General features: G+C 48.4%; 1 long non-coding RNA gene across 3 annotated transcripts in view; it reads left to right on the top strand.

Moving 5' to 3' along the window:
- Window positions 1–7,156: 7,156 nt before the first annotated feature.
- Window positions 7,157–8,426, top strand: part of LOC121044769 (uncharacterized) — a 55,538-nt gene continuing 54,268 nt past the window's right edge. For all 3 annotated transcript variants that reach the window (XR_005797475.1, XR_005797472.1, XR_005797474.1), the window contains exon 1: window positions 7,157–7,906. This is a non-coding gene — a long non-coding RNA (uncharacterized LOC121044769). The remainder of the gene's footprint in view (window positions 7,907–8,426) is intronic.

Genomic DNA, 8,426 nt, shown 5'->3' with positions numbered 1-8,426 from the left:
AGGAGGAGGAGGAGGAGGAGGAGGAGGAGGAGGAGGAGGAAGAGGAGGAAAGAAAATGTAATTGCTTCAAGATTTGAAAGCCAATCATTTCACCCAGACTGAGTCTCTCTTTCTGGTGGTTCTCATCTGATGGTAAGAAGCAAAGTAGGGGCGCCTGGGTGGCTCAGTCGGTCAAGCAACTGACTCTTGATTGCGGCTCAGATCACGATCTCACGGTCATGAGATCGAGCCCCAAGTCAGGCTCCATGCTGAGTGTGCAGCCTGCTTAAGATTCTCTCTCTCTCTCTCTCTCTCTCTCTCTCTCTCTCTCTCTCTCTTCTTCTGCCCTTCCCCCACTTGATGCTTGCTCGTGTTCTCTCTCTCTCTCTCTCTCTCTCAAAAAACAAAGGGGGAGGTAGACACATCTCTCCACCAACCAAAAGAAGCTTTCTCACATCTCATTAACCTTAACCAAGTATAGGCCTGTCCCTGAAGTAATTTGCGGGACCTGAAGAGTCTAGTATCCTGATTCACATTTCCCGTCCCGAGAGTGACAAATGGCGCTGTCAGATCCTGCCAAAGCACACGGACCAAGAACGGGGGAGGGTGCTCCCCGGAGGAGAATTAGGAGAAGGGTAAAGGGACGTTTGGCAGCAACATGGCTTTGCTGCTACATTACAGCTTCTTCGTAAGATGCTTATAATAATCCTGCTCGGCCCACCACTCAAGGGTGCTGTGAAAATAGAAATGAAGCAGTGGGTGTAAACGTTTCTAAACTACAAAATTCACGCAGCATGCAGCGGTGTTGTTGAAAGGAGTTGGTACCTTCCTTGGCAAGTACACAAGCCTAATGGAGCTGAATGAGCAGTGCCCACCCTTCCGACTGCAGCTTCAAGGTTCCTGGGGTCACTTCCCCTCGCAGGATTCAAGGGTATTCCCCTTATTTTATTTTGGGCAGCACACATAGTTCACAAAATGCAAATATTCCTCTTTTAATGACGGTCGCTGCTAGAGCTCTGTGGAGTCGTCGACTTTAATTAGGAAGCCTTTTTCACTTCACAGCTTCGAAGGCATGTACAACTTGCAATTTTACTGGGAACTGGGAAATAAGAGATGGTCGTAGCCCAAAAGGGAGGGGCCCTCTGAGGCAGCAGCCCCCCTCTGCATGCTAAAGGCTGCCCTGACTTTGAAATGCATGTGATTCAAACAACCGAAGAACACTGCATTCTTTGTTCGCCTACTTTGGGACGGCGCACAGTGTGAAACAAGAGTTGTTGGGGGTAGATCGGTGTTTGGATAAGCGGGCCTCAGGAGGGATGATCGGTGGCGAGAGGGAGCCCAGAGATATCTCTCATGTGGCAACAAAAATAGTGAAACAACAGGGACTACTTGCTGGGTTTCTTTGATGTGAAAACTGAGCCCGGAGATGCCTGAAAGAAGCTGAAAGTTTAAGCATAGATGGAAAGATTCCGATGGGGCTTTGAGTATAAGTTGGAAACGTGTGGGTGAACTTCCTGGATTTATAGCACTGTGTTGAATACAAATCCCATCCTCAATCCTAGGCATATTCAATATACGCTTAGGGCCATGTTTTCTTTTTACTCTGTGCCAATAAAAGGGCTATGGAATTTGTTATTAGGTAGCATTTAGAGAAAGATGGCTTGGAAATACAGTAATTCCTGTAAAATCTGCAGGCCAGTCTAGCACAGAGAGCCTTTGTGTGAATAACAAAATGGCGCCCGCTCCAAGTAGACCAAGAGCAAGAAGGTGCTTTCTAGGGGCTCCTGGGTGGCTCAGTTGGTTAAGCACCTGACTCTTGATTTCGGCTCGCGTCATGATCTCACAGTTTGTGAGTTTAAGTCCCGCATCGGGGTCTGCACGGACAGTCCGCACAGTATTCTGTCTTCTTCTCTTTCTGCCCCTCCTGCCGTCTCTCTCTCTCTCTCTCTCTCTCTCTCTCTCTCAAAGCAAGTAAATAAACTTAAAAAAAAAAAAAAAAGAAGGTGCTTTTTATGGTCTAATTCAGTGCTTTACTGAGGCCCATCAATGGCCTTGGCACAACCCGTTGGCTGGGGTCCCCTGGTGCAGACACAGACTATATATTCCCAGTACATTCTAGTCTGCCTTAACTCTGGGTGGCAACCCGACAGCCTACAAATCCTAGTTTGTCTGAATTGAGGGGAATGAGGACGAAAGAATCATATTCGTTGTTTTAGTCAGCATTTTGAGGTCACCTCCTTTGAGCAGAGATTCCTTTTTTGTTTTTAGGTTTTTTTCAATGTTCACTTAATTTTGAGAGAGAGAGAGAGAGAGAGAGAGAGAGAGGAGGAGGAGGCCAGAGAGCGAGGGAGACACAGAATCCAAAGCAGGCTCCAGGCTCTGAGCTGTCGGCACAGAGCCCGACGCGGGGCTTGAACTCGTGAGATCATGCCCTGAGCCAAAGTCAGAGGCTCAACTGACTGAGCCACCCAGGTGCCCCTGAGCAGAGATTCTTAAAGAAGGGCCTTAATGAGGATTTACTGAAGAGATATTTTAAAATTTGAGTGCATAATTCACAACCCAGGCAGTTCCTATTTAGGACGTCTGCGGTCAGGGCTAGTCATGTGCGTCGTGAACATGCTCCCTGGGGTATTCTGATGCTCGGTCCTGACTTTATTAACTACTTCACTGACCTGCCTGTTGGGCTCCCTGGACACCTCTCTCTCCCTTTCTCATTGAGGTTAGTGGGCTCCTTGAAATGTGGCCAGAAATAGCTTTGTGCAAAACCTCTACTCCCCACTTAGGGCTTTGTTACTCGGTTGTTTCTTCCTCCTCTGAATTCTTCCAGCACTTTGTCTGGCTCACGCAACACTTATCACCATGTTCTGTATCAGAGTTATTTATGAACACGTCTTATCTCCCAACACACAAGCCCCAAAAAGGCTGAGACTCTGAGACACCCAGAGGTCACTCTCTGGAGCCCTCGGATTGCATCCCATCTGTAGATCTGTTTTACTTGGCTCTCAGAGTATTTAAAACTTTTTTGATTTCCTTGGCAGCTTTAAAATTCAAGAGGTATTCCTCCCACCCTGCACTGTCCCCCTAAATAGAATGACCACTGTGCAGTGATTTGTTTTTGGTTGAAACATCTGAAGTCCTGTCAACACGGGCCGCGCATTCCTGCATTGCCACTGTTGACTACAGCTGATAGCAGTTTCTGTTTGGGAATGCAGACTGTGTTCTCCAGTTCACCACAGTCCCCACCATGCCCGACTGGCCTCCGCTGGGCTGCTTCTCTCTTTAACATGTCTCTCCTGGCACCTGTTAGCATTTGAATGGGTAACCCCGTTAGCACCTTAGATTTCTACTCCGCACATGCCTTTTTATAGGTGCTTCATAAATATTTGTCAAATGGCAAAAATGAAAAGCTAAAAATGTGCCAGGAGATGGGTACTTAAGTAGGCTTCTTCCTCTAAGCTGCCAGATATGAGTTCATAAGACAAACAAAAAAGAGTCTATTAGACTTTGTATTGCGGCTTTCCTTAGTCAAGAATTATGAGCTAGTTCCTCATTTTCAGGAGCTTTATCCAAATCTCTTTATTTGTCAGCTGCCAAGTAGCTAAGCCATCCTCCCCAAGCTGGAGGAAATGCCACTAAACATGGGGATTTCAGCGATCCTTACCCGGTCTGTCTCCGAGTTTTTGTGTGGTAACCTACTCTTCAGCAGGGCTTTCAAAGTTGGCTTCATGTAACGCTCCACTGGAAAGCCCCTTGGGAGGAGAAGTTCTTGTCCAGGAATATCCCTTTTTACGGCTGCCAGGATCATTATCACATTTTTGTAGGGGATATAAATGGAATAGCGCTTTTAGCACTGATTTTTAAAATGCAATCTCAACTCCGCAGTTTCCTAATTCAATCCTCTCGGTGTCCTCTGTCCCCACATCCTGAAGTACAGGATGTGAACTGCTTGAGAACATTTTCGGAGGTTATGTAAGGCATTTGAAAATTTTATTGGTTTTGTATTTATTTTTCTGGTTACCTGCTCTTCATGGCAAAGGATCTCATTTTTTTTTTCTATATTTAGTAAGAGCCATCGTATTGTTCTCCTTAAAAATAGTTAAGGTAAAAAATTAAGTTTATCGAAAGAAAAATGAGGAAAGAATAGTTCTGACAGAATGAGGCTGTGGAAGAAATGGTGAGGTTGCTATGGGTATGACACTTGTTTGGGAAAGATTGAGTTTTCGGATAAAGTCTGAGGTCTTCTGCAAACTAGATGCTGCCCTTCTCTTTGGTCTCAGCTCCCACCATTTTCTTTCTTTTTTTTTTTTAAGTTTATTTATTTATTTTGAGGGAGAGAGGGAGAGAGAGAGAGAGAGAGAGAGAGAGAGAGAGAGAGAGAATGTGCTGGAGAGGGGCAGAGAGCGAGGGAGAGAGAGAATCCCAAGCAGGCTTTCTGCTGTCAGCATAGAGCCCGACTCAGGGCTCAGCCTCACCAACCGTGAGATCATGATCTCAACCAAGATCATGATCTGAGCCGAGATCAAGAGTTGGACGCTTAACTGACTGAGCCACCCAAGGGCCCCCGCCCCCGCCCCCGTTTTCCTCCCTCCTTTCCCAATGTACATCCTAACACAACAGCAACTTTCTGTTGGTTCTTAAATATACCTGGAGGTTTCCCCACCTGTCACAAATAATTTCACAGGGGCTGAGTCTTCTTCCTGGAGAGCATTTCATTGCTCTCTCTGCTGGAAGGACCCCCCGGCCCCTGCTCCTCACACTGTATCCGCAGTGACCAGCAGAGTGACGGGCAGTCTGTAGATATGTGATGAATGAGTGAATACTCTTCCTGCTTTGGTACCTTGGTGAATTCCTTCTCATCCTTCAAAGTCCATCCAACCCATGAGCTATGCCTCTAAGGACTTACTGTACCCCCCTCAACTAAGACGGGGTTGTTGTTCGCACCTCTGGGTCCACAAAACATCCACACGCCAACATTCTAGTATCCGATACATTGTATCGTAACTGGGGTAAAGGTCTGTTGATCCCCAAAGAGCGTGAGCTTCTTAGATACTCAACTTCCCCCGCCACCACCATCTAGCGTTCCTCCTCTGTTTCCTTTTTAAATTTTTTAAAGTTTTTATTTATTTATTTTGAGAGAGCGTGAGCAGGGGAGGAGCAGAGAGAGACGGAGAGAGAGAGACTCCCAAGCAGGCTCCGCACTGTCAGTGCAGAGCCCGATGTGAGGTTTGAACTCGTGAACCTGAGTCGAAATCGAGAGTCGGATGCTTAACCGACTGAGCTACCCAGGTGCCCCTCCCCCTCTAACCATGATGCTGCTCACACCCAGGGACACCGTCTCCTTCTAATGACATTATTTGTCCAGAGCTGACTGGAGTGGGGAGTCAGGAGGGATAGCAAAGACAATGAGAAAAATGTTATTGCTATTTGTGGAATGTTCAAGCTAAGTATGCATGGCTTGTAGACGTGCCCATAAATATCTTAATAAAAGATGTTATTTCTCCGGAGAACTGTTTGATTTTAAGGTAAATCCTCCCACTTAAAAATCTCCAAAATGATGCTTCCATTTGCAGGAAAAAAAGGAGAAGAACTTCGCCATCTGGTGGCAGAAATCTTGAACTGCAGACCTATTTATTATTCGTTTATTCTTTCTACCGCTCAGCAGCCAGTTACTGACCACCCTACATGCCAACAGTTGACCCGGACAAGTCTCTGTCATCATTTCTCCCTTCACGTATTGATCATTTTCTATGGGTGAATCATATTGTTTGGAGCTTTGGTGTCAACAGTTTTAGGCAAACAGATCCACAGGGAGGCCAGTTTTCTTGGGACCAAGGTCAAACACCGGCATCTCTGGGCCTCATACGAGTTGCTTTTCCGGCCTGAGCAGTAGCGATTTGAGTGCGATCGCTTTTTGGACGTGTCCAGACTTTCGGTGGATTTTGATTCTCTGCTTTTATTCGCAAGGAAGGAGATCTCCAAATCTCTCCAATACTTCCAATGTGGTCCTTCTTTTCAGCAGAAGCATTTGTGGCTGCACCGGAAGAGGAGATAATCAAAGGAGATAATACACTGCTTGACCACCCCTAGACTAAGGGTCATTTATTTCATCGGGTTTCTAGCCTTCAGAAAATCCCTTTGCTTAAATCTCCTCCCCACTTGGTTATTTCCCCTTCCCTCCTTGCATGGGGAAAGAGAAGGTTCTTACAAAGACATTAACTAGTTCTCCCTCCTATTTAATGAACAGATACTTAACGGACCCTTCCTAAGGGCTATGACCACTGCTGCCCACAGGACATACATGGAGGATGCCACACGCATGCCCCTGACACAGTTGGCAGTGTGGCCATTATTAAAGGTGGGTGATGTTGTAGAAGCATGTAGAAGGAGCGCTGGGTCCACTGTGGAGCCGGGTGCGCCCTGGAAAAAGAAACATTGAAGCATAAGCCTCAGGATAAACCCGAGTTAGCCAAGGAGGGAGAAATCTGCACAAATGCAATTCAAGAAAATTGTTGCAGGTGGAGAGAAAAATTCAGTAGGGCCCGTGGGCTCTTGGAGAAGCACCCACACTTCACTCTGCAGGTGATAGGGAACAAGGACAGCTTATGAGCAGGGGGGTGTATGTAAGTTCCTATCTACGTGTTTAGAGTATCCCACCAAGAGACCCATGTTAAGAGATCTGGCTGAGAGCTAAGGCTGCTGGCTCCTCTGGACCTGTCCTAGTTCAGTTTTCTAGGGAACAATTTTGCAGGGCAGCAGTCCAGGAGAGGCCTCGCTGGCATCCCGAAGGCACAGCGCTGACGACGGTGGTCCCACCCCTCTCGCCGTTCTTGTTTTGCCCTTTAAATTCTTGTTGTTCTGTCTTGGCTTTCCCAGGAGTGCTCGCTGTTTTCTGTGTAGTTCCCTCCACGCTTTCCGCGTAATCCAGGCATCTGCCTGGAGCTGCTGTGGCTTTGCGGTTGCTTGGAGAGCCACGGCAACGGGGTCATGAACTCCCCACCCACCCCGGGGAGTCCTTGTATCAAAAAGTTAGCTCCACGCCTAGTTGGAAATAGTCAATACAAAGCAAAAAGTCAACAAACGTTTCCCTGGAGTCTTGGCACCGGAAGATCTTTCTCTTTCTCCTTTTGCTCAATTCCCAGCTGCTTTGCAGCCTGAACTTCTGCCTACCCATCTCCAACGCCCCGTGGCAGCTCCCAACTGGGCTACAGCAGTGCCTGTCCAGGCAGGTTGTGATCCAAGCCCCTACGCCTTCCAGAAGCCCTTCCCCTCTCTGACGACGGGCCGGTGTCCTCCGTAAGCGGACCGGTTCGGGTGCCCGACACACCTAGATTCTGGTTTGAGCTGTTATAGTTGCTAGCTGTGCGGTCTCCAGAAACTTCTCCCACCCCCTTGGACCCGGGTTGCCTTTTCTGTGAAGTGGGACTGGGAATCTCTGTTCTGCCTACCTTCTAGGGTTATTTTGAAGAGGAGAAAAAGACGCTACACATTCATTGCATCATTTACGAAACGGAGATTGATCACTCAGCCGTGTGCCAGCCGCTGGAGATGAAAGGCCGTCGTTCAACTGTAACGTGTTATACAAATAGGACGCTGTCCTCCGGTGCGGAAAATTCACGACCCGCTGGGTCAGACTGAGGGTGTTTGCTCTGCTTCCCTCACCTGTCTTCTCTCCTGGTAAGAGTGACAGCTAGCTACCCGAGTACTGCCCGCTCACAAACGTTCAGGGCAAAGCTAGCTCTAGTAAGAGAATTTCATAAATGGAAAACATCAGCTGGCATTAGAAAGATCTACGGTGACGAAACCTCTGTGTTTTTGGAAGCCTCACTATCTTGCACCAGAAGGCCGTCCGTGAGGGTATGGTCAGTGACATTTTTCCTATTTGCTGCAGCATTGACAAGCAGGGCCCCAGACCGAGGACAAAGAGGAGGTAGGCCTGCATTCTGGTAGAGAGATTTCAACAGCTCTTCTCCCACAAATCGCCAGGGCTTACCCAAAGCCAAACCTGGCCCTGCCATCATGGGCTTCTCAGGTCCTCCTCCCTCCTGTCTGATCTCCAAGATCGGCAGACTCAGAATGGGGGTGGGGAGAGTCATCATGGGGTCATCCTCGTGGGGAGTGAGGTGCTCATGGGCAGACCTGTGAGAGTTAGGCTCCCAGTGAGAAATGGATGGGACCCGCACCTAAGAGTAATCTAGGGAAGGTTTGTTTACCAAGAGGAACCACAAGGGATCACGTGGTCGCTCAGGGGTGGTAGCCTTGCCGCTGTTACCCCCTTCTAGGCCCACAGAGATGAGGGGAGGGAGCTGAAACCAGAAGCCGGAAAGGGAAGAGCCATCTTCAGACCAATTAGAAATTGCGTCAGCTGGTTGGGCAAGATGCAGGGGGCGGGGCGAGGGCACCGCGGGGGCGGGGGCGGGGGCGGGGGCGGGGGCGGGGGCGGGGGCGGG

Source organism: Herpailurus yagouaroundi, unplaced genomic scaffold, assembly GCF_014898765.1.
Source record: "Herpailurus yagouaroundi ecotype Mexico unplaced genomic scaffold, PumYag 29, whole genome shotgun sequence".
NCBI classification, from domain to species: domain Eukaryota; kingdom Metazoa; phylum Chordata; class Mammalia; order Carnivora; family Felidae; genus Herpailurus; species Herpailurus yagouaroundi.
Note: the sequence above shows the minus strand (reverse complement) of the source record. Positions and strands in the feature narration are given on the sequence as shown.